Source organism: Austrofundulus limnaeus, unplaced genomic scaffold, assembly GCF_001266775.1.
Source record: "Austrofundulus limnaeus strain Quisiro unplaced genomic scaffold, Austrofundulus_limnaeus-1.0 Scaffold24, whole genome shotgun sequence".
Lineage (NCBI taxonomy): Eukaryota > Metazoa > Chordata > Actinopteri > Cyprinodontiformes > Rivulidae > Austrofundulus > Austrofundulus limnaeus.
Window position 1 is genome coordinate 2,409,290 of NW_013952426.1, and position 10,579 is coordinate 2,419,868.

The window sequence follows — 10,579 nt, forward strand, 5'->3', positions numbered from 1 at the left end:
CACACACACACACACACACACACACACACACACATCAGGTTAAAACCGGAGCTCTGTTTGAACTTTTCACAGAAATGTTGTTTCAGATCTGAAAATATGTATAATTTGAGTATTGTGAGAGGAATACGGTCATAGCTGAACTACGTTTATAGAATTAAACGTAATTTTTTTAAATTTGCCATGAAATAATATATAATATAACCTTTAAGACATGATTCAAGTCTGAGACGGCAGCTCCAGGATGCACTGAAGACCRTTTAGTTTCAACTTGAAACCAGGCCTGATTGTTAGCAGGTTGTAGCAACAAAAATGTTAATAATGAACATATTGGAAAACATTAAATTAGGATTTATTGAAGGCATGCATGGCCACWGCCACTCTTCTGCCATGCAGTTCTTGTCTGATCCTTTAGTGCTCAGAGTATGCTTTGAGAATGACTCTCAGCTACTACCACACCAAATGCAACATCTGTAAAATTAACTGATAGCCATTTTGCACTTTGAATCAGACTCCAAAAGCTAATCAGTTGCATTTTGAACATCTAATTATTATCTCAAACAGTTTCATTCAAATCTGTCCAGAGAGTCCTGAGATATTTTGCTAACAGAACATAAATGATCACACAGCCATAGGCAATGACACGATGGCCAAACAACCACRAAATGAATCAGGCTGACAGAGGCTGGGACTTGGTTTTGGAGCGGTTGTCTTTCCCTGCATCGTGTTGACACTGTCCCACCCCCACCCACRTTTCCCTTGAATGGACATGTTCACTAGTTTAAAAGATAATAAAAGTGCTTTATATGCAGCGTTCATATAAGAAGGGACTGCATGTGTGAAAACGTGTGAATAAGAAATGTGCTGTAAAGTGCTGTKAAGAAGAAACTGTCTGGGACCATATATTAAATAAATAAAGAACTTAATTTTTCAATGCTGCCTGGAAAAGATGTCTTCCTGTGAATTTGTTTGCTTAGACTAGACAGAACACTGTTTCATGTTGTACATTTTGGTTCTGGATATCTGTTGGAGTTTAATTGTTTTTCTTTGTTTTTTTTTTTGTTTTTTTTTGGTTTGTCTTTTGTTTTTTGTTTCCTCCTGAGGAGCCCTCTAACTCCTCTGTGGATCATCCTTCAGTAATCAGATTGTAACACTTGTAACTGACAGAAACTTATCCACGTCCTAATCCCGTATCTGAGACGTCAGTTTGTCAAAGGGGAAGTGTCCAGAGTGGCTGTTATTGTTGGCAAGATTTTTTTTTTACAAGCAAGCGGGTCAACTCAGCAAACAGCCAAAACAATGCTTAGTTAGTTTAGGCTTAACAGACATGGACTGAAGTCCTGCTGTCTTTGTAGGAAATGCAGGAACCATTAACTGTAATCATGTAGAAAAAGACTTGAGCAAACTCGTAAAGAATGAACAGTAGGATTTAAAGGAATAAATAGCTCTGAGTTTCTCAATGTTTTCAGGGGAAATGAAAATGAAGCAAAAATGTAAAATATCTAAAATGAATAATAAAGATACAACTACATACAAACATCCAGGCCTTAATCAGCATTTAAAGAGAATATTTTACTTACTTATGAGCATCATTAGTATTAGTTTTGCTGTGTTTTTAAAGCTGAAACTCAAAAGATAATTTATTGCCACAATGCCATTAGGTGTTATATTATACTCAGAATTATAAATGCAACCACAAAAACAAATAAAACAATCTTTATTTCCTGCTACAGTAGTTTCTTTGATTCTGTTAACCACAAATGCTACCTATGACTTTTACGCCCTGACAAAAGTCAAGAGACGAAGAGAAACAGTATAAATGAAGCCTCAAACAAATAGTTACTCTGCAAAAGTTATGTCTTAATGAAATAAAGTTCCTTTATCATTAACATGACAAAAGCATCTGATTGTYCCCCATTAACCTTTTATGTAGGGGGGTATGAAAAAATTAAAAAGGGATCCTTCACTACTAGTTTTAAAGAGAGGACTGAGCTCAGGTACAATGGAAGTTAATATGTGCCGCTCGGATTTTAACTTTAAACGCCACAGAAATTTGAATGTTGTATATTTGTATGTACTTTTCTACTGTTAAAATTTATTCAGGATAAATTTTAACAGTGGAAAAGTACATACAAATATACAACATTACACTGCCTGTAACACTGAGAAGATTCACGYATATATAGAACATCACCATAATCCAGGACCGATGTAAATGTAGCAGCAACTTGTTTAATTATTTATTTTATGCTCTGAAAGAAAGGCAAGATCTGATTCTGAAATAAAAAACTAGTCTTTTAACTAAAAGTTAAATAAAAAGAGAGCATCATCAAGAATAAAACCCAARTATTTATACTGAGAGATCTGTTCTATTTGAGTGCCTTGGAATACTTTCGCTGCTTGGAAAACAGAAGGCTTATTCTTAGAGTTAGAGAACATCATCATTTTTTATTTTGGTTGCATTTAAAACRAGTTTTAGTCACATTAAATTGCTCTGGACAATGGTGAAAAATGTTTGTAGAAGATGGATTCCTTTRTTTTGGCACTGGCGCAGCACAATAAATTATGGTGTTGTAGGGGTTCCCCAAAGGGGAAATAAACATTTCCACTTGTCTTTGACTTTGGTTTAAAAAATCCTTTCTCAAAAGTGATATTTTATTTTCTTTAATAAACAAAATAATAATGTTCTTTATGTTTTTGATTTATATTCTCTTTTTAACTACGTCATAATCGTTTTATGAATCAAAGTTGTCTAATGAATTAATCTTTTACATTATACTTCATGAAAAGAAAAAAACACACCATGTAAAAATGGTTGAAATGTCCCTTTATTTGTTTTACACAAATGCTTGTTTAATCAACTATTGTTTTACAGAAAAGYGATGAAGTGTTTTTCTTTTTATKGTTCAATCYAACTAAARTTGATTGTTGGGATTATAACTTCACTGAGTTTMTATTTTGAAATATGCTCATGGAAATATTTGTGTTTTAATGACAGACAAATGTTTTTTAGATTTATTTCAGTTAAATGATTCTTGYGCTTCAAGTGGACTTYAGTCATTTTTAAAAGTCTGTCGAAGTTAACTTGTTTCTAGAAACAGGTGTAAAAATGTTTTTCTCTGGCAAGCATCTCCASACTYAATATTCATTTTCTGCCTGTGCTAACTCAAGGCCATTTAGCTKCTCCTCTTTAGAAWACTAAYACRYRAACCTAGTTTGGACAGTSTGAGAAAGAAAGAAGACAAGAAWCAGSCATTTTTTCCCGTCTCCGCTGATCTTCCTCCAGKAAGTGCAGCACGACAGAGATTTTTCTCAAGTGCCAACTAAGGTAACGCTAGCTTGAAGCTCCATTTTTGAACTTTTACTCTGAAAGAAGAGAACCTGAGCTGAAAATGTGAACTCTGCCCGCTCGACTAAGGCAGATCTTCTGAGAAGCTCAGAACCACAAACCTGGGAGTGGTACTGGTCTGACGTTCTCCTGACCTGGATGTCTTAACGTACCGAGTCCTCCTGATCACAGCTGACCTGAAGGTTGAATCACCCAAAAGGCAGAAGCTGTGTTTGTGAAAGTGTACTGAGATCCAGCCGATGGGGCGAGAAGCAGACCTGGTGCTGTTCCGGTTCTCACCTTTTGATAAGATAATGGATAACAATTAAATCTTTACTAATCCTCCTTTTTCTTAACTTTTCTAAATCTTAAACCCTTGCCAAAAAAGTTAATGTACCTGTGAGCTGAGTGTTTTAATAACATCAAAACCTAGTTTACGGTTCTTGTTACTTCTGAGTGTCACACTTCCATTAATTATTTTGGATGCAAAGTGGTTATTGTTAATATTTAACTCCAAAGTTCTGATTATTACCTTTAATTTGTTCTGTAAATAAATAACTTTTATTTTAGAAAATTGAGCTGACTGAAGAGACAAATTATTGAGTCTGARTATTTTTCACTTTCACCATGGAGAGGTTATCTTTCAAGAAAATAACCCATATTTTCCTCAGTAATTTGAGAATGTATGTGAGAGATGCTGGCCGTCCCCTACAGTGGCATCAGCATAAAAATGGAAAGTTGCATGTGGCACATTATAATCCAGAGAGTTACTGTAAATAATAAAAAGCAACAAACCCAAAACTGATCCTTGAGATACCCCTTTATATATTCTGAGTGAGGACGTTAGACCTTGAACTTGAACACATACAGTAYATCTGTTTTTCAAGTAATTTTCAAACCAATCAAATGACTGTTTTGATAGTTCCATACTAATAAGGCTTTTCCTCGTGACGTTATGATCAAGAGAATCAAAGGCTTCTGGTAGGTCCATAACAAGTGCTGCACAATGTTGTCTGTTGTCTAAAAAGCCAAAAACATCATTAACTACTTTTAAGACTGCTGTGGTGCTRTGCATGTTCCTAAAACCAGACTGAAAGTTAGACAGAATGTTATTTTCTGTTAAAAACATGTCAGCTGTTCACACAAGGTTTCAAGAACCTTGTCCAATGCAGACAGTTTATACGCTCGTATGGTTCAGTTTTACGACACATTATGGAGTTTTATTAAAGATAAAGTGACTAAGATAAATTTACAAAAGGAGGAAGTGCATTGTATTGATAATGCTGGTCTAGCAATAAAAACACTACTGATCTCTGAGTTTTCACTGTAATAGGTTGTGATATAGTAAAATATGGCTCTTACCTGTTGCCATTAGAGGTGGGTGATCATGTACACACGTTGTTTAATCAAAGAAAAACCCACAATGGCCACAGGAATAACTTGAATTTGACAAAGTAATAATGAGTAAAAATTAAATAARAATGAACAAATGAAAACCAGACACGTCAACCAGATGCATCAACAGAATAAAAAGAAAACAATAATAAAACTGATGAAACAGGCCTGGACAGAAATGATACCCTTAACTTAATAGATCTCAACCAAGATCTCAAAACAACGGCTGTAAGAAAAAAAAAATATTTATTTTTTCTCACAGATCTTGGTTCTTCATCCTAACATTGTTTGAGGAGAACTTTTTTGTGAGTGGTGTCTGACAACTGTCCCACAGGTGTGGGCCAGGCCTGGTGTCAAGCTGACATTGCTGGCTGACCACATCTGGCCATCTCTTTTTTTTTTTTTTTTGCAGTGGATGTACTGAGTGTTTGTGTGGGCCAGAACTGGGCCAGACAAATTTCGCTACGTACAGTGGTTTGCAAAAGTATTCATACCCCTTGAACTTTTCCATATTTTGTCACATTACAACCACAAACATAAATATATTTCACTGGAATTTAATGTGAAAGACCAACACAAAGTGGTATACAATTGTGAAGTGGAAGCAAAATTTTACATGAATCAAAACATTTTTTACAAATAAAAAACTGAAAAGTGCGATGTGCAAAATTATTCAGCCCCCCTGAGTCAATACTTTGTGGAGCCACCTTTTGCTGCAATTACTGCTGCAAGTCTTTTAGGGTATGTCTCCACCAGCTTTGCACATCTAGTGACTGCAATTCTTGCCCATTCCTCCTTGCAAAACAGCTCAAGCTCAGTCAGATTGGATGGAGAGCGTTTGTGAACAGCAGTTTTGAGATCTTGCCACAAATTCTAAATTGGGTTTAGGTCTGGACTTTGACTGGGCCATTCTAACACATGAATATTCTTTTTTTTAAACCACTCCATTGTAGCTTTGGCTTTATGTTTAGGGTCGTTGTCCTGCTGGAAGGTGAACCTCCGCCCCAGTCTCAAATCTTTWGCTGACTCCAACAGGTTTTCTTCCAAGATTGCCCTGTATTTGGCTCCATCCATCTTCCCATCAACTTTGACCAACTTCCCGGTCCCTGCTGAAGAGAAGCACCCCCAGAGCATGATGCTGCCACCACCATATTTGACAGTGGGGATGGTGTTTTCAGAGTGATGTGCAGTGTTCTTTCTCCSCCACACATAGCGTTTTGCATTGTGGCCAAAAAGTTCAATTTTGGTCTCGTCTGACCAAAGCACCTTCTTCCACATGTTTGCTGTGTCCTCAACATGGCTTCTGGCAAACTGCAAACGGGACTTCTTATGGTTTTCTTTTAACAATGGCTTTCTCCTTGCCACTCTTCCATAAAGACCACATTTGTGTAGTGCACGACTAATTGTTGTCCTGTGGACAGTTTCCCCCACCTGAGCTGTGGCTCTCTGCATTTCATCCAGAGTCACCATGGGCCTCTTGGCTGCCTCTCTGATCAGTGATCTCCTTGTTCGGCCTGTAAGTTTAGGTGGACGGCCTTGTCTTGGCAGGTTTACTGTGGTGCCATACTCTTTCCATTTCCGGATGATGGATTGAACAGTGCTCCGTGAGATGTTCAAAGCTTGGGAAATCTTTTTATAACCTAAGCCTGCTTTAAACTTCTCCAAAACCATGTTCCTAACCTGTCTGGTGTGTTCTTTGGACTTCATGATGCTGTTTGCTCCCCAATATTCTCTTAACCAACATCTGAGGCCGTCACGGAGCAGCTGTATTTGTACTGAGATTAGATTACACACAGGTGGACCCTTTTGAGTCATTAGCAGTCATCAGGCAACTTCTGAATGCAATTGGTTGCACTCAGGGAAAAGGGGGCTGAATACTTTTGCACGTCGCACTTTTCAGTTTTTTATTTGTAAAAAATGTTTTGATTCATGTAAAATTTTGCTTCCACTTCACAATTGTATACCACTTTGTGTTGGTCTTTCACATTAAATTCCAGTGAAATATATTTATGTTTGTGGTTGTAATGTGACAAAATATGGAAAAGTTCAAGGGGTATGAATACTTTTGCAAACCACTGTAGGGTCAGAAGTTTGGAGTGTGGTTGATGCGGAGCAGTGAAAACGATAGTGCTCCCTCTTTGTTGACAAGACTTGAGGAGTTTGCAACGAGCTTAAAAATGAAATAAAATGATATAAAAGCAGAAATAAAAATTGAAACTGAAAATATCAACAGGTGCAACTTCACCGCCACTATTGACATCACGCAAAAAAGTTTTGTGTGTATTAACTCATTATGACATAAAGGGATTAAACCGGTCTTTCATCTTCTGTCACCTCCCACTTCCAAACTTTCTCCCCCCTCTCCCATCCATCTTCCTTCAACCCTCTCCCTCCTCTTGTCTTCACCGGCTGCATGGAGGCTGAGGGATTTTGATGTTGTCCCAGACAAAGGACAATTTGGGTGATTTCCTGTGTGCCAGTGTCATATGATTTTGTCCTGAGGCTGTGCTGTTCCTGAGCCTTTTGTCTGTCTGGCCTGAGCCATGGAAGTTAGACTTCCCTCTTTCACTCCTTTCTTTTCATGTGGGCTGTGTGAATGAGTCGAGTCCTCGGCTATTGTGGTGTGATTTAGTAGTTTATCCATTGGATCCAATGTCTGAGGGGTTAGACGTGCAGTGTTAACTGCGTATTTGATACTACCAGCCAGCGCTTTCACAGGGATAGTCTCTCTACGTAGAGAAGACTTGTGCATTGTAAGAAACAAAAGCTTTTGTTGTGTTGGATAATGGGTAAGGTTTTAGAGAGGTTATGTTCTATGGTTATTGGATGGTTAAAATGTTTGAGTTGCTTTCGGACAACCTCATCATCCTCAAAGTTCAGATTAWAAGAGCCGCTGGTTTTCAGTTTGTTGCAGGACTTTTCCAGATATGCAGTTCTTCCAGGAGACTTTGCCTCTCGGGTTCTGAGTTCGAGGTATTTACCTGTGTGGAGCTGACGTGTTCTGCTCTGAGCAGACCTGTGTGTGCAACTGAGAGGATGAGACGCCAGCTGGTAATCCGCAATGACACGGATGCTTGAAATTATTTTAATCAGGAAATGTCATTCCTATGGGATTCTCTCTGCCTCGACATGTTTCCAACCTGAGAACAAACAGGAATGTGAAAAGCAGGCTTGAAATACCTGTCCTCCTGACGTATGGGAGAGTCAATATTCTATAGTGCAGACTTTGTTCTACAATTCTAGACAACTTGCAATGAGTGAAATAACATGACATAGATGTATAATTGCGGAGAGGCGAGACCTTTGAAGTAAATTTAAAAAGAAGAAAAAGAGGAAAGGAACAGAGGAAACAAAGGTCCTGATTTACTAAAGGTTTGCATGTATAAAAACACAAGCAAACATGATAGCCCACACTAACCCATCTACTAACCGTGGGAGCAGGATTTGCAAATAAAAGAATTTAGCACCCGCAATGTGATTTATTTGAAACAGAAACTGATCGCAGTTGCTGTTTTTGTGTCTATATTTAGCACATCATTGTACTGTAGCCAGTAATATGCAGACAGCCCCAGCCCTGTTGTAGCGTGTGAGAGTACGATGGATTTTTTGTGAAATCTATGGATTTCTATAGGTCAGRTAAATGTCCAAAGGAGTGGACCTGTATGTGATTTGGAGCCAGTCACAAATAGAAGCCATGTCAAATCTCCAATGGAAAAACTTCTTGCAACACTGCATTTTCTTGCTTCTGGATCATTTGTCTCTTCAGCCAAGACCAGTAACACACTCAAAATTCATATTTCAAAAGGGTAGTCGATRCCACTTTTGCACCTTTAATCATTTGCAGTTGTAGTAGATCACCTGCAATACGCCCACTTTTTTTAGTTTGCACAAAAATTTGATTTGATTTGATTTGATTTATTTATTTAACAGGAAAAGATTATTAAAAATCAAACCTGACTCAGCATAATTGCTTTTACAGCAGGTTCCTGTTCTGCAGCACATAAAACACTCAGAAATACAGCATCACAATCACATCATTGTACACCATAGACACAAAGACAAACAAGCATACCAAATTTCAGGAAGGCAGCATTTGCAAAATAAGACGTCTAAATATAAGCACAACAGAAAGTGTCCAGCAGATGGCAGACAAGATTCTTCTTAAAAGGCTGTAGTTTTGAAATGGACTTCATGTTTTGAGGAATGTCATTCCATGCTTTAGTATAAACATAGAAGAAAGACCTCTGGCCGTAACMRTTTTTAAAAGTTGGTAATATCAGTTGTCCTTTTGTAACAGATCTAGTTGAATGACCACTTCCAGAATTTGATTTGGGCAACAATGCACAGAGGGTTCCATGAATAGCACCTTGGAAGATCTGAAAATTTAAATTAATGCCACTATACAAAACAGAATTCTGAAAAGTCAAGGCATCAGACAATGAAAGAACTGTACAGTGATGAGTCTAACCAGGGAGTGATTTAGTGCTCGTTACTAAGGATCTTATCAGGCCCAAAGATTTTAGAAAAGAATACACACAAACCTCCCAGCTTATCAAATGTTTGRAAACAAACTCTGGCAACAAATAAGCATGTGAGGGGTTTGGTGCGTAACAAATGTACAACTATGACCTGTCATCTCATTATTATTATCACTGCTGCTAAAAGGGAGGAGATGATCATCTTTTTGCCCATGTCTCCTGTCTGTTTGTTTGTCCGTATCTTTAGAAAAATATGTCAAAAACTAGAGGACAGATTTGTATGAAACTTTCAGAAAGTAATCACAGGGATGTGCACAGTCAACCAATTTACTCCTGGAATCAACCTCAATTAAGAAGGTCAAGAAAATGATGCAACCTTAGTAGAGATAAAAACAATCAGTTTTACAAATATTGAGTTAAAATCTGATGTAACAGATGACAGAAAAACAATGTAGAAGAGACTACTGGGGTGTGAAACCTCCTATGTTTCAGYAAGGCTATCAGACGTCATTTCATAATACATAAAATGCCACATGCAAGGTAGAAAACATTYAGCCAAGTTAAGCATCCATTTTTACACATTCTGTTTTATTTTAAATAATGATTTTTAACAAAATAGTTCTGCAAAATGGCCATGCAGACAAGCCTGTCTTTATGATGCTTCTGGCTGTTCATAAATCATTGATGGAGCCAATCACATCCCGCTCAGACATGAGTTTTCAGAAACGAAGAATCAGGAAACGAAAAGGGGTTTGGGGCAGAACACAGAATGATTGACATCTGCCTCATTTCATTCTCAAAACATGATGAATCAACTCAGTTTAATGTTTCTTTTTGTGCTTAACTACTTTTTGAACTAAATGCAAAGTTGTTGTGTGTCATCATTGATCTCACTCACCATGGTAATAAATCTGCTTCTTGTTTAATCCCACAATCGGCTGGTGACACAGACCATGTGTCGTCGCCTCACCATGCTATTGAGCTACAGCACTGGCTTAGCTTTTCACATGTTGACTGTTTCGGCTCTGCTACTACCTCACATTGCAGCACAACCCCCGCTTGCTGCCTCACTCCATTCTGTAGTGAAAAAGCCTAGTAACATAAATTTCAGTTAGACAACTCAAAAACACTGGTTTAAATATTTGTCTTTATTGCTGAATCTAGGTGGAGTTTAGCATTTAGTATCAGGTCCCATCACTCTGTGATCAAATCATGACATGGAGTGACTAGAGCACCTTTAACCTCAGAGCCCACAGGTGGATGTTAAAGTGATGGAGGGGTTGAACCAAAGCAGACAGGTACTGTATGTGTGTGTGTGTTTGTGTGTGTGTGTGTGTGTGTGTGTGTGTGTGTGTGTGTGTGTGTGTGCACACGTATCCTC